The 22,806-nt window shown below is 36.7% G+C and overlaps 1 non-coding gene across 1 annotated transcript; it reads right to left on the bottom strand.

Moving 5' to 3' along the window:
• Positions 1–20,576: 20,576 nt before the first annotated feature.
• TRNAD-GUC (transfer RNA aspartic acid (anticodon GUC)) lies at positions 20,577–20,649 on the bottom strand. Its single transcript has one exon. It is a non-coding gene; the product is annotated as a tRNA-Asp (tRNA).
• Between the last annotated feature and the right edge of the window lie 2,157 nt (positions 20,650–22,806).

The following is a 22,806-nucleotide window of genomic DNA, read 5'->3' on the forward strand; positions in this document are numbered from 1 at the left end:
GATATGTTCTGAGTATTATGAAATATTTCCACTACAGTAGTATGTTGGATTTTTAGGCAGAACCACAGTGGAGTTTACTTTAATTTTGTAAAACTTTTTAATTAAAAAAAAAAAAGAGTTTAGAAAGCTTTCATATTCTAAAAGTTAAGCAAGTGTCTGTGTGTTAAGCAAGTGTATGAAACTGACAATTTCATAATACAGCAGTTTTATTTTTTGGTTTAGATGTTGTTGTCTGTAATCATACAAAACTCTGCCATCACTTTCAAAAGGGGACTTCACTGAGAGGACTTCACTCAATCAACTTGTTGCTTTTCACTTCTAGAGATTTCTCAGTCTCAAAGAGAATTTTCTTGTAGAAATTCGTTAGAATCTAAGTATGTTCTGATTTTTTACAATAGTAGAAGAACATGAGGAAGAGTGTGAGTATCTTGAACAGTTTGTCTGCTGTTCATGAGAGGTACACCAAGTAAAGGAAATTTCATTCTCTTCTTATGTCTCGCTTCATACAGACACATCTCACAACTACATTACGAAACAGTCCCTTTCATGGTATTTGCAATAGGAGGAGAGGCTAAAGAAACTGCAAACTTTAATGAATACAAGTAGTCAAGAAGCTTTGACATTTTTCAAATAATGACTTGGGGAGAAGTATTTTTCTTCAGGATGCAGGTCACAGTAAAACATTATGTGTCACCAAACAATTGCAAGGAAAGGCTGCAATTGTTGAACACAGGAGGCAAAGTCTGGCTAAGAATTTATTTGAAATGCCTCAAGGTAATTGCTGGTATTTTTCAGGGAGGACTGCAACATAAAGGGGGCCCATAAACTAGAAATTAAAGAGATATTTATAAAAAGTCACTAGTGAAATTCTAGTCCTTATGGAGTCAATAGGATTTGAGTTTATAATTTTTTTGTGAGCTGGCTTCTTTTTTGCTGTGAGTTTCCCATTATAGATAAAAAACATCTGAAAATGGCATCCTCAGGTAATTCTAGCCAGTCCCATGTTGGCCTGTTTTAGAGAACTTTAGGGAAAGATTCAACACTCAAGATCCTAATGAGAAGCTAAATTTTATCCTTACCAGTGGAGATTCACCCTTCATAATCGTGATGGTCAAGAATTACCTTTGTTTGTCTGCTCTTGAAGGGTGACTACAGAAATTCAGTCATGCCAGATAGGAAAAGACACACGTATCCATTCCTCCCTCTGTTGTTTGTGCACTCTGCAGCCTTCAGTCATAACAGAAAGATCAATATGCATTTCACATTTTAGCTTCTGCCTGCTATTCATCCACATTTTCTCCAGGGCTCTATATTGTATCTTCTCCTATTGTTTTATTGAATTTATAACATTGTTTTTATTTGCTTTCTATTACAGCACAGGCAATAAAAATGCATAACATGATACTGGGCATACATAAAGAGCACAAACACTGAGTGGGAATACCAAGTGTTGTCTTTTCACCTCACAAGAAGGAATGGATGATGGGAAATATGATCTATAAACCCTCATGAGGCAGTGAATAAACAGAAATTGCCATTAGGGCTCAATGCCAGATATTGATAGTTCTCTCAGGCTCTGCTACTTCATGAAATCAGTGAATTAAATTAATTAAGTACTTTCAGTTTCTGCTGTGTGCTCTGCTACTGGGTCCCAATAGGTCTCCTATAATGTCTGGGGACAGAGAGTGCTCTCAACTGAAGTTATAAATCTTGTATATAAACGAATTGCCATTGTTGTACAATTCACTAAACCCAGAGAGAGATCAGGAATCACATCTATCTCTGGAGTTTAGGTGCCTAACTCTGGTCTCTTGGGATACCAAAGCTGAGTACATCAACCTTTAAGAAGTAAAGGAAAGCTGACTCTAAGGAAGGAAGCAACAGTCTGCTGTCCCATTCCTTTTATAAGTACCTGGCAGCTGTATCCTTCAAACAAAGGCTGGGAATTTTTGCTAATTTCAAACTTCTTGTCTTCTTGTTTCAAACTTCTTGTCTTCTTGTTTCAAACTCATGTAAGAAACTCAAAGCTGAAATATCATTCACTTTGAAATTTTTCATGGAAATTCTTTTTTACCATGAATGATCTATTAAGTACTCTTCCAAGTAGGAGGCAAACAGCACCTACGGTAATTGTTTTCCTGTAAAAATTGAGCACATCACATTTTATGAAGGGTGTAGCAACATCAATGAATTAAATCAGTTCATGGCTGTCACAATCGATTCTCAGTTCTCTGAAAAACATCATGTCTTCCAGTTCTCAATCCCACTTTGTATTTAATGCAACACTTGACTCTTGTCAAGTCAAAACTCATGAACAGTTCCAGAAGCAGAAAACAGGTCTCCTCTCTTCTGGCATGTGAACACAGTCCATTTCTTCTCTTTGCCATTTTATACCTTGGCACCTAGGAAATAGAAAATAGATTAAAATCCTGTCAGATGTAAGAGGAAATCAAACATGGATCATCCATTTCTTGACCAAATGCCCCAAACGTTAAGTCTGTTATTGGAAACGACAGGTGAAACAGCTATCATTGTTTCTCTTCAGGCAGAGCAAACTTCTTTTCTATAGTATCCCATGTTTTTACGCTGTTGTGGTGAAAGAACATTCTGTTAAACTCAAATTCTTGTGTTTGAAAATAAGAGGCTGAGAACTGCTAGGATGTAGCTGATTGAGTTCCTCTCTTCTAGTTTTCAGGTAATTTCTTTCTCAGGCTGCTGATGTTTAAATCCACATATCAACCAGTTGTCACCAAGACACCACAGACAGCTTAGGCAGGGCATGCCTGTGTGTTTAAATTAATTTTGTAGGTATCTGTTACCTAGTAGATCAAAGTATAAGGAATGACTGCATTTGTGTACCACTAAAACTTGCTGGCACATTTTATTAGGTATGGACTTAATACTTCCAATTAAATCTTGTTTCAGGCTGTTGTTTCAATGCAGTGTATTATGATATGATCCCACTATCACTGAAATCTATTTAATTTCTCCTATTGATGTCAATAAGCCATAAATTCAACCATTAATATGATTTTAGATAATTATTCAACACTTGGGATGAATAATGGGAATTATTTCATTTGTTATATGATTTGATAAAAATTTGGTAAAAATGATAAAAACTTGTTGCATTTTTATTTTCCTCACTATCAATTATCTTGATCTATTGGCCTCACTGTCCCAAAGATCATTACAACCTAATGCACACTGTCTCTTGGGACAAACAGGAGCAAACTGCATATGTCTCCCATGAGTGCTCTCTACAGTATTTTCTACTAAGACAGGTGTTAGAAGCTTTGGTTGTTTATTTTAAAATTCTACCTCAGAACAAGTCCACTGCATTCAAGAATACTCTCTCTTATTTTGAGGAATGAACAAAAGGTATATAAATTCCATATCATTGTCCTGCAGAACATTCTTGAGGTCATTTAGGCTGATGATTTGAAAGGGACTGGAACTCAGTGCCTCTCTAGAAATCACTGTGCATTACCCCAAAGAGGTTTCTAGAAAATAAATTAGTATGTTTGCTTCCTGATTTAGAAAACATAGTAGGATATCCTCACTGGAATTCTCAGATTCTTGATTTATGTGCATTATGGTTGCTATTTTTATGACTATGTTTGATAAAATTCAAAACATTAGAACCACCCATGCAGAAATCTTACTTTGAGAAGAGGCACACTTTGAGAATGGGCCCCTCTAGGTAGCAGTCTTAAAGAAATGGTATCAGAATTAGTTTGTATTTATATGGAAAGTTGCAGAGGTAAAGTTGAATGTACTATCAAGAAAAAAAAATTAGAATATAGAAAATCTTTGGGAGAGGAAACAAACATGCACTGGAGAGTCCTGAAATAAAAACAATCTTTCATAGATAGTAATTCTGTATGTGTCAGTTAGGTGTTTTGCTGAAGATTCTAACTCATGAAGGATTTAAAATAAAAATATTTACCTGTTACTGCTTGAAAATCTCAATGAGACAGAAGGTAGTGAGGGAAAATCAAAGATTAAAGCTATACCTGGGGATAACTGAGAAATGGACTGTTTTGTTTTACCTGCTTCAGTTCTACTCCTTTCAATTGTTAATATCTTTGTGTCTTTACAATTTTTAAAAAAATAAATTGTTATGGTACCCTTTCTCAGGATACTTCATTGTACAAGTCCCACCAGCTTCTGAACACCTTACCACCAAACCAGAAGTGTCTGACATATCATTTGGCATAGCTTTGCTTGTCAGAACTAGATACAAAGTTATCAGTGAGCTCTTTAGTATTTATCCTGTACCTGTAAGAAATCTTTTTTCTGTAGCAATGATGGGGAACTAGTCTTGCATTACCAAGCAAACACATTGTTTACATTGTTGGGAATACAAGAACAATATTTCTGTGACTGTAATCTATTACAGATCGTTCTAAAATACCAATCACTTGTATATACTGTCATGGAATAAACAGTTTTTCTGACATATGCAAGCTTTTTGAGGCATTTCTAAACTCACAGGATCACAGAATATTAGGAGACCTCTAGTCCAAGCCCCTGCTTGAAGCAGGGTCAGCTATGGGGTCAGACCAGGCTGCTCAGGACTTTACTCAAATCTTGAAACACTCTAGATAAGGAGACTGTACAATCTCTCTGGGCTGTCAGTTCACTCTCTTTACTCCACTGTTAAGCTGTTCTTATGGTAAAAAAGGCTTTCCTTACATCAGGCACTGTTAACTGATGGTGACTTGGTTCTCATCACAGCCTTAAAGTCTTGTTCAGTAACTGGTATCAGTTCTTTCCCAGGCAAAGGACTTTTACACTTGTTGCCAAATTTCCAGAAGTTCCTGCTAGTCCATTCCTCCAAGCTGACTGGGTCCCTTTGTATGATACCTCTGTCAGTGAGCAGAGCCTGTTCCCTCAGATTTGGCATACTTGACATACTTGACAAGAGGGAACTCTGTTGCCTCTCTGAAGCTGTTTGAGGAAGATCTTAAACAGGACAGATCCCAGGACAAAACCCTCTATAACTCCACTTCTCACCAGCCCCCAAACAGAATACAACTGATTGGTCATGACCCTCTGAGGGTGATTCTGATCATTCATTTCGTAGTCCACTCTTCCAGACTTTAACATCCAAACTCAGATAACAGAATATTTTTGATACTAGCAGAAGTCTTAATCTACTTAAGGTTAGTGACCTCCTCTGCTTTTCCCAAGACAGTCTCTCATGTCTCTCCCTAAAAGACAGTCTTACAACAGAAGACATCTGGTTTGTCAGGCATGATTTCCTCTTGGTAAATCCATTTAGGCTGTTCCCAGTCACCTTCTTCTCCTTCACTGCCCAGAAGTGTGTGCTAAGAGGCCTTGCACCATGATTTACTCAGAGTCTGAAGCAAGACTGACTGTGACAGCTTTTCCATACCCTTTTTCAAAGTTTTTACATTTGCTCTTTTCAGGTTGTTGGGAGCCTTTCCTGATATCCATGAACTTTTTAAAGGAAACAAGGTGGTGAATACAAGAAGGACATAGGAAAAGTGTGAATACTTAAACACAAAAATTTCTTGCAAAAATATTTTAATTTTTATAAGATTTCAATCTGATTAAGATTGGAATAACTGACAATGAGTAGACAGTGTCTCTAAAAGTTTTTTTATACATTTACCTGAAAGTATACTTAAAATACTTGTGGTATCTGATATGGATATGAGCTGCATTTTTGCCACTAGAAGATACAGTGGAAAGGATGTTTCTCTTTACAGTATGTGGCAATCTGGTCTGTTTATTCTGACTATTTGTTGCCTTCCTTCAGAAAAATGAGTGGACCAAATGTTCTCTCTGGATGAAGGAGGAGGTTATTCCTGCCTTGGAGAACTTGCTCAGAGAAAGGGTCTTTCGAAGACACCAGGGCACAGCAAGAAAGAGAGAGAGTCACAGCAGAGAACTGTCCAGCCTGAGGAACTGCTGAGGAAAGCAGGCAGCAGATATATTAGCCAAGATGCAAATGAGGCAGAAAGGAAAACTTTCAGGGCACAACAGAAGATTGTGAGTGGGCTGAGGGATGTCTGATAATGTGTACAAGCAGGTGAAATATGTCTCAGAGAATTTGTTAACTTTTGTTTGGTGTGTAGCTGTATAACTTTCATTGTTACTACGAAGGAGTAAGAACATGTAAAAGTCACCAGCATGGTTATTAATTTCTAGATCAATAAGAACTTAGCTTCAAAGAATTGGTATGTAAACAATTAGATTCAAATGTTTTGCTGTGATTTATATGCTTAATTAAAGGCTCATGAATATTCATTATTAAGTTAGACAAATTGTTATTTTTATTGAAAAATCAGTCACATTTGGGTCAGTTCAAAAGGCAAACACAAAGTTGTAGTCTATATGCCAGCCCAGTTGTTCTTGCAATTTTTGAGAACATAAAAGGGATACCTACAAATCTTTGGAAATAAAGGCCTGGTTTTTGTTTTTCATTAAAATATAGTGCATGAGCCATTTATTTCCAACCAAAGTAAAGCACAAAATTATTCATGAAATATTCTTGACCTCTATGGCTTTGTTAAACAAATTATTTGGATTGTCAAGAGAGTTGATGTTACATTTGTTATTTAGACAATGCATCATATGAAGTGGTTATTATCAAAGTCAGTGACTTCCCTTGGCATATTTACTAGTAAATCCCTATGTTTACAGAGCTACTTTGCTGGCTGCTTAATGCACAAAGGTATGTGTACCATTTTTTGAAATCATTACTGAGGAGGACCAGAGAAACAAGACCTTTTCACTGAAGTACAGGATAATGCTCCTTTCATCTGAATGACAATTTGGTGGTGCTTCTAAATGTGGGGGTTTTTTTATTTTATTATTATTAGAAAAGAAATTGGTGACAACAGGGTTATCACAACAGGGGATACACAGTGTGAAGAAAGTATGAAGTTTCTAGCCAAAGTGGAGGTTTTGCCACTTAATGTCACATAAGGACAGTGTTTGTCCCTCTCTAATCTTCAGCTCTTGTTTTCACTACTGCCATCTTTATGCACTTTGGATCGTTCCCTGTGCTGTTATTGCTGCTGGTAGAAACACACAGATAAAGGTCATAAACTCAAGAAAGTTTTAGAGAGCTCAGTAATATCTCATATTTAGACCATTGGAAATAGAATAATGTCCAGATTTCTTGCTGTCAACAACATAATAATCATGATGATAAAATATGTATCTGCAAAGGGTTCTAAAAATCGTGTTCTACAAAAGTGATTGGCTGAATCTACCAAGAGGCATTATGCATATGCACAACAGAGCCAACGAAAAGCCAGAAAGGAACATACAGGGTTGGCTTACCAAGCATCTTAAATGACTGCATACTAAAACATGTTTTTTAAAAGAAGTAAACATTGGAGTCTGACATCAAGTGACATATTCAATTTGCATTAATAGGACTTTACTAAAAAAGCATATAACATGCTAAACACGGAATAGAGAAAGTAATGTTTCCTTGCATATTATAGTCTACTCAGGTAAACTATAGGTATACCACTGCAATGTTCTTCAGTGGTGCTTAAAATATAGAACAGTGTAGCTTCCATCTAGTAAGAGTCTGACATAGGTTCATACTAAACCCAGGAAAACAAGGTGAGACTTTTTTTTAAGTAACTGGCTGAGTTATATACCAGCTAACCAGACACCAGCTGGCAAAAGAAGAGATATACACCAAACAAGTTTTTGCATATACCTTTGGCCACGGTTGGTGGAGATAACCACCAGAGAGAAAAATCTTCCAGTCTTCCTTTCCTTTTCAAACTGTAGAATGCTGAGGTGGAAGGAATCATAAGGTAGCAAAGGAAAATTTTTTTAGCATAAAAATGTGCAAAGTAAAAACAATGGATTTTAGGAAAGACTTCAATAAACTCGGAGAATTGCTGGGCTGGTATCCTGAGAGGTTACCCTGAGCAGAAAAGATATTTTAAAAATCTGGCAGTAGTTTTAAAAAAAAGACTTAAAAGACTCAAGTGCAAACTATTTCTCTGCAGAGAAAATACAGAAAATATCGTAAGGGACCTACTTGTCTAATTGAAGAACACTCCATGGATTTAAAAAAGAAATGAGTAAAAAGGAAGAGGAAACTAGGCCAGACTAATAAGATGAACATGAAAGTATTGCATGAACATATAGGGACAAAATGAGAGCCACAGAGATAAAGAAAAAAAAAGGAGTGGTAATTAGCAAAGGACAAGGAGAATGTCAAGTACAAGACAAGAGAAAAAACAAAGGAAAGGGTCAGTCTGCTGTTTAGCACAGTGATACGGCTAACCACAACTAATGACAGAAAGGCTAATGTCTTTATTGCTTTTCTGTATCAATTTTCAAAACATAGCTCTACTGCAACTAGGAACTATATCAACCACTAGTGGTAGACATAAAAAAAAAAAAGAGGTGAGTGACAAGTTACATGGATTTGTCATGAAAGGACTGTGTCAACCAAAACATAATTTCTCTCTAGTAGAGAATAGCATGCCTTGTGAACAGGGAAGAAAAGGAGGTTACATATATCCTGACCTGAGCAAGGCTTTGACAGACATTCTCATAAGTAGCCTTGGGAGACATAATATAGATGAAAATAATATGGACCAGAGAAAATACTAATGTTTCTCTGTCAGAATGAAGGTTGTGTCAAGTAGGGCTTTCCAGGGTTCTGTCCTAGATCTAATATTATTCAAATTTTTCATATGCTTGTTAGATTTGTTGTTCAGTGGGAACAAGTAAAGAATACTAAAATCATGCTACACAAACACAATTCGCAGTTCTGATACAAAAAGAATAAATAATATCCTATGCTACAAGTTGAATATTTGCTCAGAAAATATATAAATTGTATTAATAATATTATTAATAATAATTAATATAATTAATAATAATTAATATTATTATTATAATGTATTAATAATATTATTAATAATAAATTTGTATTTATACAAGCACTTTTTGTTATCCTTAACAGAAGTAGCCAAATTCACTTCAAATTGCATTTTTGTCTCTCTAATTTTCTTTCTGCATGACCTAGTTATATTCTTTTGCTCTGAACCAGTCTTCTGAACAGGCCAAAATCTGCCCTCCGGAAGTCCAGTGCAGAGGTTTTATTGGTGACCTTCCTTGTATCCCTGAGTATTGCAAACTCTATTATTTCATGGTCACTGTGGCCCAGACGGCCTCCGACCACTACACCTCCCACCAGCCCCTCTCTGTTTGTAAACAACAGGTCTAGTGGGGCCCCACCCCTGGTAGGTTCATTTACCAGCTGGAGCAGGAAATTATCCTCTATACACTCCAGGAATCTCTTAGACTGCCTCTTCTCTGCCGTATTGAGCTCCCAGCAGATATCTGGCAGGTTGAAGTTGCCCACAAGAACAAGGGCTGACGATTTTGAGACATCTGCCAGCTGCTTGTAGAATAATTCATCCCTATAATTCATACATATATCTGAGTATTTCTATACATACATACATGGATGATAGATGATAGATAGATAGATAGATAGATAGATAGATAGATAGATAGATAGATAGATAGATAGATAGATAGATAGATATTCATGACTAGAAGCAAGGATAAGGATTTCTGATAGTATTTTTCAGATGTGATTCTGTAGTTGTATTGGAAGAAGTTTTGCATTTAGGCTCAAAAAAAGGAATCTTAGGGATAATTCATTGCTGATAAGAAGTTAAATAAAAACATACTGATTAGCCTGTAGTAATAAAAAAAAATTGTTTATTGACAAGAATCTCTTTTTTTTTTCTTTTGCTTGGGTGGTGACCATGTTCATTCAAAAATAAAATAGGTTAGTTTATATGATGTAAAAGTTTGTAAAAATCCTGAATATTTAGATTTTATAGCAATGGAGATTCCTAAATGCGTTTTCAACAAAACTGGTAACTGAGTATTTGTAGTTATATTTCTGTTCTTTAAAAAAAGATATCTTCCTTTCCTCAGCTCTTCATGCATCCATATGATTATCCAAATTATGATCTAGTGAACTATGTGTATAGACAACATATACTGAAAGAGCTTTGTTTGACAAATAAAAATAGAATGTTAAGTGAGTAAAAAGGGAAAAGTTATCAACACAGTTTAAACCATGTCAAACTATTTTGTAAAAAAAAATTAGTTTATTGACTTTTATGCCAACAAAAAGACATAAAAATAAACAAAAAGACAGAGAGAAGTATGGAAACATTGACAAAGGCTAAACCACAAATGAAATAGCCATTGGTCAGAATCCTGTAATCCTGTAATTATAGTCAAATATTGCAGAAACGTATTGTTTACCTATATAGTTAGGAAATTCTGCAGATTTTGCTTGATGACATTTTTTCTTGATGACACTGATTCTCTTTATAACACATTTTATCAGGCAATATTCATTCTAAAAATGTCATAGAGAAAGAGTCTTTATGAATATTCATGGATTGCAGTTTGTATTAGTGCAAATGAACAAACCAAAATTGTTCTTTTTACCATTTTAAGTTCTTATAAGCTTGAAAAACATCCAGTCATAGAATAAAAACAGTCTTGTGTCTTAATAGTAGTAACGAATTTGGAATGCAGAATATGCACAATAATTTTTGAAAATTGTTCCCATGTACTCTCTATGCTGAAAGAGATTTGTATTTCTGTAATTATTCAAGTTATCACTGAGTAATTTAAAGTGCTGGAAGTGTTCATGAAAACAACTGGACTCAAACACACAGTCATTTTGTAAATAAGGTGCTCTAAGGATTTAGCATTACTTTTTTGCTTGCTGTTGTGCTTGGGAGGTTACTACCCACTGCAGCTGAAAACAGTGAACAAGAACAAGAGAGCACATCCTGGCATCACAGATGAAGATAATTTGAATTAATATGGTTGTTCTAAATTCTATCAAAGTCTGACTCTGAAAAAGTAAACAAAGAGAAAAGAAAGGCTTAAGAGGTGGAAAAGCATTTAATAGATACGTGTTCAAATTTTTTGAGATCCTTCATAATACATCAATTAGTTTTGATTAAGAGTAATTAATATGTTCTTTTGAAAATGGTATTTGAGAGAAAGAAAATAACAGAGAAGTGAGGATTCTGAGTAATGAAGAACATTTACATACCTACAGTCACACTAAATGCTAGAACAACAAAAGTATTTTTTCTATCACTGATGTGCTTTTAAGAACAATATATCCTTCCTAAAGTACTCTCGATGCTGACACAGCCTAAGTTCACAAGCTAAACTGTCATCACTGGGAATAGTGACTTCCAAAAACAACTTATGAATAATGCAGGAAACAAATGAAAGAAATAAAAATTACTAACACCAATATATCAACCTTATCAACAAGTAGGAAAGTTCAATAGTAGATGTCCCTGGACTAAAACATAATAAAATACTGCTCCAAAATCAACATGCAATAATAAACATTATGACCATAATTACAAATTAGAAAAAATGACAACTTAATTAGACATATTAGATTGATAAATCAAAAGAGATATTTTTTTCTCTCTTGTTTTTTAAGTAGCATGTCTGGGATTTTTTCCTTTTTTTTATTTTCTTTTGTTTTTCATAAAGGATGACATAATAGGAGAATTCAGAATTGCTTGATCTCAGAAACTACACTAGAAAAATACACCAGCATACATTTTTCTCCAAGCAGTAATACCTTTATAACATGAACAAAAACCATGACATAATAGGAATCTACTCAAATTGATGTAACAAGGAAAAATGGTAGTTCTCAGAAATATTTTGTTAGTTTGTTAGCACTTCAAATTCTTGAAGCTTTTCCTGGTCAATATACAGAAGTAAGGTTCTCTTTAGGAATGTTAAATTAAACTTTAATTAGTACTATGTAAAAAATAGTGTAAACATATGGGATTTTGCGTATGTAAAAATGAAGTTTAATTCTCGGAAAATTTATATTATTCATATTATGAATTGGCTATTACTCATGCATACCTTTATATATAAATTGAATTTATTACTTTGGTAAAAATGCTAGCTGCTTGATGCTAGTATTACATGTTTTGCACATTACATACCTAGAGAAAGATAATATGTTTGTATGTCCATGTACATATGGGTATGTCAATATTTATCCACACATATATGTACTTTGATTTTTGCTGATCAAAGTATAGTAACCAGGACTAAAGAGAACATCCAAAAGCATTTCATAGAATTATAGAATCATAGAATCTTCAAGCTTGGAAGAGAATTTTAAGATCATCCAGTCCAACCATTAACCCAGCACTACCACTGTAGCCACTAAACCACTAACCACATCACCCAGCACCAGATCCAGAAACCTCTTAACTCCTCCAGGGATGGTGACTTCACCACCTCCCTGGGCAGCCTATTCCAGTGTCTGACCATTCTTAATTCCACTTTAGATGTCCAAGTAGCAGCAGCAAGACATACCTTTCAGGTTTCTGCAAAACCTGAAAGTTCTCTACTGCTGTAGCTGAAGTTCAGATGGAATAACAAATAATTTTACTCAAAACATCCAATTTCCTACTACAATTTGCCTTTGGGCTTCTTTTTAACACACTACATTGTAGTACAGGGACACTGATGCACTGTTATGACAGATGTAAACTTTAGTCCAGCAAGATTTTCGTTGCAGGTATTAGATTCTTGACCCATTCAGGCAAGCACATAGGGAAATATTCACTGACCTGAGAGTTTATCTGCATGTTCATTTCACTGCATGTTCAGACCCGGTATAATGCTACTGCAGATCAGACACGCTAAGCTGATGTCTGCTCAGACTTTCCATAGCATATTTATAGCTGCAGTGAGACAATTCAAATTAAATTTCTTTCATTTGTATAACATGTATGGAGAGAAAAATAAAGAAAATACTACCTCTATTACTCCATATTATTTAGCTTAGTTGGAGCAGCAATATTCCCTCCACATCAGTGTATGTACTTCTTATACTCTGTAATTTGCAAACTCCATATCCTTGGCTGCTATCATTGCTGCTAAAGGACAAGAACAAAAGAACAATATACTAGCCATATAAAATTCAAACAAATGCAAGAAAAGCAATGCTTCATTAATACCTGCCATCACAAGTATTAGGAATTAATAAGCAATAACTGAAATAGATTGCAAAAGCTTACTGTGTTGTGATTCCTTTTTGTAGACTATTAGACAACATGAATCAAGCAATGCGGTATGGCATGAGAGCTGGAATCTGAAGCACTGATTTTGTGTTTTAGGATGAAGACATCAGCCAAAAGCTACATAATCAAGCAGAGGTAATGTTTAGAAGACTTTCCTATACAATGTGGTGTTCATCTCAGACCAATGACTCTGCCTTGCATTTGGTTATCCCAATACTCCAATGTATTTAAAAAAACAGTTTGAGATTAAGAAATGAAAATACTGTAGAGTTCCAGTGCTTTGAAATCTCTACAGTTCATGGTAAAACAATTTTAAAGAGATGGTAGGTCAGGTATAGATTTCAAATTAATTAACAAAAACAAACAAACAAAATCCCACACCAAAACAAACAAACAAACACAAAACAAACAAACAAAAAACCACAAACACCCTCTTTACACTAAAGTAAACAAAACTGAACATTGTGGGATGGAAATCAAGGTTCCAGTCTTGGCCTTTATCATTCATACATCATGCTTTAGTGATGGCAGGGGATGACACCTGTCCTAAATCCACAACAGTGGCTATTGAGCTGGCTGTGAAACATTTAATATTTCCCTGCTTGACACCCCTACCTGTTATTCAGCTATGTAAAACTGGGGGGGGTTTGAGTCAGTGCTAGACAGCAGCTTGAAAATATTCACTCCACAGTAAAATCCATTTTATAGAATTTTTCATAGTGTGTTTTTGTTTTCTTTATATTTAAGCCCTCACAGCAGAGCTGAGGAAGCGAGCACTGTCCACAGGCTCCAGCTTGTTGAGACAGAGATTTGTCAAGCTCAGAAGGCACTGGAGGGAAGCACTACTGCAAGCAAAAGCAGCACTTCCCTCAATATTCTTTGTGATATCCCAACATAGCTGTTAAGCAGTCATAATAAAGGCTCCTCCATGGCAAAAAAAAAAAGGAAATCAGCAAGATTAGTTCTTTCCTAAAAAAGAAATTTCTCTCCTGGGAAGACTGGTAACCCAATAAGGAAAACTGTGAAAACAGGAGCATCATGGAAGCAGAGAATTTGCAATGAAAGCAACACCATGGCAAAAGTGAACAGATAACTCCAATTTCACAATCTTCCACAATAATTTTTCACATTTCTATGAATGACTTAAAATCTCCTCACAAAAGTATCCTGCCCTCTTCCCCATTCCATTCATGCCCTCCATGCCTTTTCTGTTCACAGAGGACAGTAGAATTCTTCAGCAACTTTTGACTATGCTCCCGCAATAGCTTGGAATGTCTGTGCTGGTTCCCCATACCTTTAAGAGTGAGCTGGATCCTGTTTCCTTGTTGAGACTGAGGCATCCTTTTATGAAAAATCCTGCTATGTTACTGAGTGTGCACACATTTCAAAAGCAACAGTGTGGTTGCTGCATGGAAAGTTAGTTAGAACTGGCAGGATGTTAGTTAGTCTGTAGTAGTTGCCCATGTGCAGCTTTTTGCCCAGTTTCATCTTACCTGCAAAGAAACTTCTTCATTTTCATCCTGAGAGGGAAACTTTTGGGGCATGACTCAGCCTATTTCAGGCATGCACTTTAGCTTGAGATAAACTGCCTGCTCAAGGTGTCTATTGCTCTTTATTGACAGTAATGGGAGTCCCAGGGGTAATAACTGTAGTTGAGATGCACTCACTGTAGTTTAGTTAAATGAATCCTACCTGAAATGAACCCACCTCTTTTTCCTCATGAGTATAACTCAGTTTAATGCTCAGACCCAAGGACAATAAGAGCCAATGCTCATTTAATTTTCATACTATATTTAGTGTGCCATTCATTCAATACATTTTTTTTTCTGTTTGCAACAGGTAGGCAAGTGAAACTACAAGTTCTTAATTAAATTATGTCATCCCCAAGGACTCTTCATCCATTGATCCAAAGCAGTTCAAAACACTTCATGGCTCAGTTATCAGAAAGCAAAGACCAAACATATAGTTATCTGTGTCTATAGCAGTAAGGTTAAATGTCTATCTGTTTATTCTAGGCAAAAGCTTACCTGTGAAAGATCTCTCAAAGCCAGATCTCATTGAACTGCAGCACAGAATTTCATCACTGCCATAGATTCACCCTTTTCCACCTACTTGCTACTCAGTTTTGTTCCTCCTGTAGCTGGAAAGATATGCAGGGGGTGAGATATTGCTGTTCATCCCAGCAGAATTTACAATGTGCATTGTATCATCCATTTTGCTGCTCCTTGACAGGTGACAGAGATGTGCAACCTAGTAAAGGGAATTTAAACTCTATTTTCCATATGTGTCTCATTTGCACTTCACTGACAGAATTCCAAATCAAATTAATGGCTGTTGTTACCATTTGCAGCATTCTTAATTAAAAGTATAAAGTAGAATTTAATTCATACTACGTTTGCATTGTTGGGAGTGAATGTTCTTTTCAGCTGATTACTGCATTGAAAAAACAAACACCTATGCATAACGTTTAAGAATTAAGCATATCAAAATACAGCAGACTTGGTGACATTTCATTCTTGAAATGTGGAAGTATAGGTGCTAGCCAGGCATATTTTTAGGTTATTTGACTGCCATTTGGGATGTTCACATTGTGCCCTGTGAACTCCAGCATGTCCTGTAGATGAAAATATGGGAAGGGCAACTTCCTTTGCCTCTGACATGGCCAGATATGAATCACTCTGAAGCCATGTCTATATTCCAGTAAATATGATACTTTGTCATTATTGCATAAAGGATGCAATCCAGCACCTGATGGGGCATAGTCTCAGGACTTTTTTGGGCTTGTCCTGGCATATAATAATTTTACCTTGGTTTAGATGTAATAAAAATTATCTAAGTAGTCAAGTTTGGTCTACTGTAGCTAGTTGTTATCCTTTGTAGAATAACTTAGCTGTGTGGTTTGCAGCAGTGTAAACACAAAAGAGATTCCAGTTTGTAAACAGACATCTCAGTGGTGCATCAGTGGCCACTGTCAGAGTAAAATCTTGTTAAAGCGGTTTAGATAGAACAGAAAACTGAATAACTGAATAATTGAGAACCAAGGGAGAGAAAACTCACATTTACAGAATGTGTTAAGAAAAAGTATAAAAAGGAGATACCAAAAATCAAAGAGGAAGTGACCAATGGCATCAAATTTTTCCTTGTGAGGAACTTATGCATTGACAGCTTACTACACCCCCTCTACCTCAAATAAAACAGTGTGAATAAATCTGAGGCAGTGCTGGACATATAACCTCATCCTATTTAGATGTGCTAGTATAGGTGCAGCCATACATATCTGAAAAGAAGTTGAAATGCACATGATTTAAAGCCTTTTGCCCTCTAAGTCCTTCCTACAAGTTTAACCCAGATAGCTGGTGATTGAAAACTGTGGCCATCTGCTGTTTTGCAGCTCAGATATAGTAAGTTGGCACTTTGTCCAGTTAGTAGCACACAGATGCCCACATTACAAAAAAAACACCATCATAATTGACACCAGTTGACACCCTGGTATAAGACTAAACAGTGAGGCCGAAGATTAAATCAGCAGGAGCTTCCCAAAGGTAGTTCTTCCCAGTCACAGCTGAAGGATATTGTCCGGGCAATTTGAGAAAACGTCCATTACTTTTGCTTAAGATGAATTTGAATAGTGCTATCATATGAGCTCTGAATTCACTTGAAAAAATTAATTATAACAAGAATGTTTCCAAAATATTATGGTCCTTCATCCTACTCTATTAGGCATATTACTTTGTATTAGAGCCATGTAGCTGACCAGAAAGCAAGGTAATATTAATTTTTCATTATTTATTTCTTAATTCATATCCTGAAAAGAACTTTTCAGCAAGGATCCTAATCTTTAATTATTATGCACATTCATTTGTTGGTCAGCAATATAGCATAGGCATCACTGAGATTTTAAGCTTAGATGCTCCTCCATTCATAGTTATATTATTTTTTTGTTAATGCAGAAAGCAAGGTCTCATTTTCAGAGGTGCTTTCCTCTCACATGCATTTCTGAGACTTTCTAAGTGACCAAATCCAACAGCTAAAATATGAATCCCTCAGAACTGCTGCTAAACTTCTTTCTGTTGGGTCTAATTACACCAGGTGCTGCAAAGCATCCTGAGAGTTGTAGTTTGTAAGTACTCTGTCACACACACTCAGTTGGATGCTTGTATGGGATTGGCTGATAAGATTACCTGTGTGACGTATCAGCATTTGAAACTACAAGTTGTGACTCCTTGAATAAACGTTACCTTTTGTTACACACCATGTTGGTGTCGCCATGGTCCCTATGGGACACATTATTTATTATATTAATAACTGCTACATCTTCCTAAGTCTGCACATATTTGTGACCCTGGCCCTAGGTTTATACTAGTTAACATTTGCTTGGTCTTCTATCATGATGCTAGTTTCACATTAAGTTTTGCAGTAACTCTGTTGGTTTTTACAGTGCGAGCATCCCTGTCCTCTGTGCTGAACTTCACAGTTCAAATCATTATATTATTGTAAATAAGATGAGAACTTTTCAATAAATGTTCTGTGTTTATCTAAGGATTCAAATAGCCACCTATTAAGGTTTTCAAAAGACACATGTACCCACACCCAATTTGTGTTTCAGTTTGAGTTCAAATTAGGCAACTACAAACCTTTGAGAACCTCTCTGCGTTTCAGCCTGCATATTCAGAATGTAAGCATCATAGCAAACTTGACCATTTGCCTTTTACTCACCTCCCGCCTCCCAAAAAGAAAGAAAGAAATAAACATAAAAATAGGTAACTTTAAGATTCCATAAGTGGAAGTGCATCAATCACAAACTAAATATTAATGGTATACTATAAATCTTCCTGTTATTCATAAATTCACGAATGCCTATAAATAGATAGCATGGGAGACATACTTCAAAACTTGGTCTGTATCCAAATTATGATATTACCATCTGTATGGCAGGGATGTCACTCACTAGATCAGGTTGCCCAGGGCCCCATCCAACCTGGCCTTGAACACTTCCAGGGATGGGGCATCCATAGCTTCTCTGGGAAATCTATTCCAGTGTTTCACCACCCTCACAGTAAAGAATTTCTTCCTAATACCTAACCTAAATTTATCCTCTTTCAGTTTGAAGCCATTCCTCTTGTCATTACATGTCCTTGTAGAAGGTTCTGCTCCAGCTTTCCTGTAGCCCCATTTAGGTAATGGAAAGTTGCTCAAGGTCCCCCCTAAGCTTTCTCTTCTCCAGGCTGAACAACCCAAACTCTCTGCCTGCCTTCATAGAAGTGCTCCAGACCCTTGATCATCCTTGTGACCTTCCTCTGAACTCACTCCAGCAGGTCCATGTGTTTCTTCTGTTGAGGGCCCCTGAGTTGGATAAAATATTGCAGGTGGGGACTCACAGGAGTGAAGTAGAGCGAGAGAATACTGTCCCTCGACCTTCTGGCCACACTGCTTTTGATGCAGCCCAGGCTTTCTGGGCTGCAAATGCACATAGCTGACTCATGTTTAGCTTCTTATCCACCATCCCCCCTGAAATCCTTCTCCTCAGGACTGCTCTCAATCCATTCTTCCTGTGGCCTGTATTTGTTCTTGGGATTGTCCCAAGATAGGTTCCAGGACCTTACACAGACTATCATAGATATCTGGGTCTGGTAGGTATTTTATTTCTGGGTTGGTTTTAAATATTTCTTAAAACATGCCAGGATAGGTGTTTCTGCCATTTCTCTTAGCACTGTTCCCAAGTCCTCTACTGCTATATGATATATTTTTCTTCAGTGACAGATTACCAAAAGTGGTAATCTAAATGCATCACTGGAAAACCATGTTTTTCACATTAGAAAATGCACCAGATGGTCTTTCTTCATTCACCTTCCAATACCCTTTAAAAAATTGCATGCAAAGGCATGTTTAGATAAAATTGTAACTACCTTAGGTAATCATAGTATTTTCATCTTAATTTAGAAAGTCTAATAAAGAGAATATTTTTCCATGGCATGAATAACACTTGATTATGTTGATTACATTGCTGCTATATCAGCATTACTGCTCTGACAAAGAACACTGAAAGTTTATAACATTAAATGAACAATTCACTTGTGTCAATAAAAAGCATTGTGTGATGACATGAGACCATTGATTTATACCACACACTTGTTCTGTTGTGGGCACAAACTGTGGTTTAGCTCTCTCGTTATGACTTATAGATTGGGAGTAGATCTTGTGTATTTGTAGTCACAGTGGGATAAAACATGGATATTCCTCTTGTATATTTGAAAATTATTAAAGCTTGTTCATTCATACTGTAATTTATGTTATTCTTAATGGGTTTTCTTCTGACAGAATCCACAGAAGCACAGTATGAATTCAGAATACAACATCATCCATGAATTAACAGTCAAAACATCAGAAAAAACACATGAAGACTATAAAGCTCCCAGCTCACTCAACAAGGGTTTTTTTTTTTAAAGGGGTTTATGTACTTCAATACCCTGAGGCTGCACAAGGGTAGAACACAACAAAGTTCTCAGCAAACAGAGTAACAAACTTTTACTTTACTTAGAGCATTGAGGTAGAATAAGGTTCTTGGCATATTTTAGGGAAACATTCAATAGAAACAACACACTTCACAAAGCACTGGCGTAGCAAACTCTAATCCATGCACCTTTAAGTTACCCAGATTTTGAGAAGAGGAAGTTAGAAGAAGAAAAAGAGAGAGAGAGAAGAAACATGACAAAGAAAGATTAGTAGTTATCACTTGGATCCAGCAGACTCTCAGCTGCTATAAGATTCAAGACATTGGGCTGCAACTACATGTACACTTGTGCTGCTGCTTTTGTCTGTTCTGGTCTCCCAAGGCCTTTCTCCTTAGGTGGGACTTTTGGTGTGCCTGTGCCTAATAGCAATTCTGGGGTTGGACTTGAGGCTCCAGGGGCTGGGTGTGGAGCAGTGCAATGTCCCACCTATGCAGAACTTGTCCTGTGCTCCCCTCCCCCACAAACACATACTCACTCACTCACACACACACATATTTTAGTTGTTTTGAGCCAGCACCAAGCCTGACAGAGTTCAAGAAGCATACATGGTGTGACTCTTGGGGATGGTCCTGTGCAGGGTTGAGTTAGACTCGATGATCCTTGTGGGTCCCTTCCAACTCGGCATATTCTGTGACTCTGTGATTTTCTCCAGTCTCTCGCAAAGACGTACAGTATGGCACAGGTTACGGCATATAATAATATATAATAATATAATGGCCAGTCTTCGCAAGTGAAGATCCGGGGAAGGTCTTTACACCTTCCAGCCTGCGCATTGGATTTTTTAGGTGAGACACAGTGTGCGTGGAACTGAGCCCACCCTTTAATCCTAAGGTTCATCTGCCGGGGCCAAGCAAGCTTGGATGGTGGCAGCGAAGTCCTTAGGACGTAGATGGATTACCTTTACAGGGTTAACGAGCTCCATCTGCCCGGGAGTGGCCCTGGCCGGGAATCGAACCCGGGTCTCGGCGGTGACAGCGCCGCGCCCTTACCACTAGACCACCAGGGGCTCCAACGGCATATATGGAGAGGGGTTATGCAGTAAGTGATCAAGGGATGAAAGTACAGTATATTACTACTGTTAATATAACATGTATTATTATATATCACAGTCATCATCCACCTAAGCTGTTCATTAGCACCTGGAAACTCAAGAAGCTAATTCATCTCATCTGTTTTAAATAACTCTTGAAGGATGGCATGAATAGTGCTCTGCCAGTTCCTTTCCCTTATGTTTATAGAGGAAGTTTAGGAAGACCAGTTGTACATGTAAGACCAGAGCATATCCATTTTTAGTATCACAGAGCAAATGTCAGCTGTCTAGTCAACAGACATATTGAAACTTCCAAGTGTGACTTGGTAACAATGTACACGGTACACAGAGTATGTATATGGAGTATGTACACGGTACATGTAGGCACAGTATAAAAATACATTAACAGAATCATGGAATGAGTTGGAAGGAACCTTAAATATCATCTAGTTCCTATCCCTCTGACATGGGCAGGGACACATTACTAAGGCATAAGTCTCAGACCAAGAGGAAATGTCAGGATCTGATTTGTGAATGAAGTAAAGATTTTACACCTTCATTATATACTAAGGAACTTAATGTGTCCCTGTTAAGTAGTACCTTTCTGGTTCCGGACTTTCATGTAGATAATGAAAAATTAGGTTTTTTGACTGTACCATTTAAAATTAAGTAAAAACATTGGAAGGGCCAAATATTTTCATGTGAATAGTCGAGTTCTTACAGTATGTTCTTTCTCACTGCCACGGTTTAGGAATGGTATTTTCCAATTTAATGCTCCCACTGAAACCATGCGTCACTTCCTAACTCCTCCCCTTCCTCTACCCCTATCCCTACCCCTACCCTCTGTGGTGGGCTGGAGAGGAGAACTGGAGGTACAAAAGGTAAAGATCACAGGCTGAGATAAGACCAATTTGTTGGAAACTGCAATGAGATAAGAAAATTAACAGTAACAGCAACAATACTAATGACCGAGGGTACAAGAAAGAGGCAAACAATTCACACAGAAAAAATACCCCACTGCTCCCACCACCATGCTGTGTCAACTTGGAAGGGACCCCTTCTCCCTGGAAGATATTCCCTTTCCCTTGCCCCCTCAATGATGTGAGGCAGTGTAGAATAACTTCTGGGTCCCAGCCATGCCCCCACCTGGCTACTGCAAAAATTAATCCTGTCCTGGCTGAAACTAGGACATTCACTAATTATGTCAAAACTAATTTGTGTCCCATTCACTTTGCCTATGTAATTATCTTATTCATAGACTTATATCTGAGGAAAAAATTGTAAGTAAACTACGTAGTCAGTAGCAAGCAAATTTAATGCTTAGATAAGGTAAAGAAAAATCTCATCTCACCACTTCAGTAACTCTTATGTGAATAGCCAAACAACAGAGCTAATTAAACCAATCACAGCCATTATTCTATATTTGAAAACAATAGTTTTATTCTGAAGCTTTTGTGATGCCTTGGTGTGGGGGACGGATATAATTTAAATTAATACAATGCAATTCAAAGGTATGGTTAATTTATGGGGTAATTATTATGTAGAGTTTATTTTTTTTTAGGTGTCTTAGCCTCCATATTACCCTATTATATTTTGATGTCTTTGTGTAACAGTAAAATTACTTTTTCTGGCTTTGTGTCTCATTATGATTTTACCATGCTCAGATGGTGATGTGTTTATTCAATTCTATTTTTACAGAGTTTTCTATGTTAGTTTTGTTTTGAGGTGCAAACACTGTATTTGTATTCTTAGCAGCAGCTGCGGAGAGAATAGAATAGAGACATAAGCAAAGTCAAATCAAACCATTTCATGAAAAAATCTGATTTAATATTTTCAGTGTTACTCCATTTCCACTTCGGAGTTTGATTAGCAATGATGACAGCAGCTTTGTTCTGAGCTGACTCTTTACTAATTTAAGATGATGTTTCTACTATCTTACTTTGTGTGACCACACTGCTATTAGACAAAAGCCTGTCTGAACCAAGTCCTGTGATGTAAAACATTATCAGGGATAATTTTCCAAATTACAGTAAGAAAGAAGCATTCAGCAATATAGAGAGGCATGAATGCCTGCACTGAAGGCATGTCTAGCAGCAGAGCTTGCTGGCTGACTGATTTAATATGGTATGATATG

The sequence above is a fragment of the Myiozetetes cayanensis genome, unplaced genomic scaffold, assembly GCF_022539395.1.
Source record: "Myiozetetes cayanensis isolate MyiCay16 unplaced genomic scaffold, myiCay2020 scf2-11, whole genome shotgun sequence".
Lineage (NCBI taxonomy): Eukaryota > Metazoa > Chordata > Aves > Passeriformes > Tyrannidae > Myiozetetes > Myiozetetes cayanensis.